The sequence below is a fragment of the Frankliniella occidentalis genome, unplaced genomic scaffold (genome assembly GCF_000697945.3).
Source record: "Frankliniella occidentalis isolate FOCC.00 unplaced genomic scaffold, Focc_3.1 Scaffold375, whole genome shotgun sequence".
In the NCBI taxonomy this organism is placed as follows: domain Eukaryota; kingdom Metazoa; phylum Arthropoda; class Insecta; order Thysanoptera; family Thripidae; genus Frankliniella; species Frankliniella occidentalis.
The window spans coordinates 124,943-127,352 of record NW_026267498.1 but is presented as its reverse complement, the minus strand read 5'-3'; positions in this window follow the sequence as shown (position 1 = coordinate 127,352).

Below are 2,410 nucleotides of genomic sequence, written 5' to 3'. Positions count from 1 at the left end.
GTTTAACCAACGTACGCCTCAACCGTCTCACAAACCCCGGGAGTATGTTCTGACCACTGCGGTTGGGAGCGGCTGTTCGGAACAGTGACCACAGTACGCTAATTGCCGCGGTGGGATGAGGAAAGTACTCCCCCATTTTTATTTTTTAGTTTTGAAGCCTGTTCCTCTTTGAAGCACATTCTACTCACATTTCAGAATATCGACGAGGCCGGAGAAAATTCGGTCGGACAGCACTTTTAGGGATTTTGGAAAAGTCACCAGGTCGGAGAAAAATAGGTTGGACATTCTAGCTGCACCGATGATCTCCTCCCAGGTCCTTGTGGTGTATGGGATTCCAGTAGGACAGACCAACGAGAGGGCTGTCCTCCAGGGGTTAGGCCTGGTCCAGACCTGCTTACCCTTCTCTCCTCTCTCTCCTCTCTCCTCTCGTCCGCTCTCGTTCCCTCTCCCCACCCCCCCAAACACCGCAGGTCCCGCGCGGATGCTCCAATGGGAAAGACGTGTCGGCCGAGAGTGAGGCGCCCCACCCTACCCACCCTCTACCCCGCCGCACGCAGCCTCACCCCGCCTCACCCCGCCGCACACTGTCCCTGCACGCATTCCTGGTGTGGGGCACTCACTCATCTCCCTCCTCCGCTGGTCCAGTTGGAGGTGGATGCTGCGCCGGACTCACTCAGCCAGGCCGGCTCTCTCTGCGGGCCCCTTTCAAAAAGACTCTCGCATATCGCGCCGGAAGAAGACGGCGGAGATGAGAAACAAACCTCCAACAACAACAGCAGCAGCTTCCCCACAACACGAGTGGTGTTGAAGAGCTCAGAAAAAAAAGAAAGAAAAATAAATCGTACTCTTCGTGATATTTCCTCAGTCCGGGCAGGAGGGCCAGCAACATGGACAAACGATGGTACATTTAGAGAAAACATACGAGGGAGAGTCGACCACGTAACATGCTTTGCTTTTCACGCACTGCACTGTTGCGGAGAGATTGCCTCCTCCCTCCGCCCGTAAGGCGCGCTATGCTCCTGCGGCCCGAGCAGGAAGAGGGGGGGGGGTCAGTTTGGGGATCTCTAGAGGTCCTTGTCGTTTACTTATTTCTCGTGGTCTTTCGACGTCAGCCCAGGCCGCTCCGGGAAGACCTGAGATGTGTTGCCAGGTAAGAGGTGGCTCACACTCTATCCGCTCCTCGAGATCTGGTAGGTAGTGGTGTAGTAGTGGTAGGAGGGGCTTATCTGCCGCACCGTCAACCGCCACCCACTCCGCGCAGAAGGAAGAAAAGAGTGACGAAACCAGCGACGACATACCTACTTAGCACCGGGTGGTTGGTGCTGTCCGGGAGCCGCCGCGCCGCCGTGTGTCGGAAGGGCGCGCCTATTGTTCCTCGCAAGAGCAGGCCCACTTTGCTCTTTGGCCGCGGCCGCTACTCCCGCGGGAAGCGGGCGGCAAAGAAAAGGATGGGGAGAGAGCGGCGGCGCTGCGGAAGCAAGTGTGTGAAGCGATTACCCCCTCTACCTCGCAGCCCCCTTCCCACACCGTCAACTCCCCCTACTTTCACTAAATCCACTCGGGGACCGAACCAACCAGCTCCTCCTCCTCCTGTAGTAAATCCACACCGCGGTTACGCACGCTTAATTGGGCAAGAAGGACAGAAACGAACTCCCCACGGCGGCGGCCCCGGCCCCGGGCGGCCCCCCTCGTGGCGGCGGGCTCCTCGGCTCCGGGTTATGAAAAGTTTTGCGGAGCGCGGAGCAGTCGAACAAACGGAGCCATGCAGCGGCAGCAGAAGCAGAGGGGGGCCTCAAGTTGGAGCGAAAGTAAAGTCCCCTGCTCGGCTGCGCCAAGGCTGCGCGGCCCGCGGTGCAATGGCGCGTGATAACGTATCGCACCCTGGGTGCAAAAGTCAAAAGTACCCCCGGCCCTCCGACCCCCGCGCGGCCAGCTCACCTGGATCAGAGCTGAGTGCGCCAACGCCGTGGAATATTTATCATTTTTTCACTGGATTTTTTTATTATTATTTCGCCAATTCCAGGGGAATATTTTAATCCACCGCACTCCGCCCTGCTCGGTAGGGGCCGGCGGCGGCAGGGGCGACGGGCTCACAGGACTATCGCGACCACACCGCACCATAGGGGCCCCGCCCCGCCCTGCCCCGCCCCGCTGGAGCCCCACACTGGTCCCACCGGGCGGCGCGACGACCCGACTAACGCCCCTAATCCCGTAACACGGGCTAATTGTATTGGGCGGCCGGGCCCGGGCCGGCGGGGCCGGCGGGGCACAAGCGCACAAATCTTCGTCTTAGTGGCGGAGCTGGCGGAGCTGGCGGAGCTGGCGGAGCTGGCGGGGCTGCCGGGGCTGGCGGGGCTGGCGGTCATCGAGATGAGCGACGACTGGGACCCCCAGCACGAGCAGGAACCGC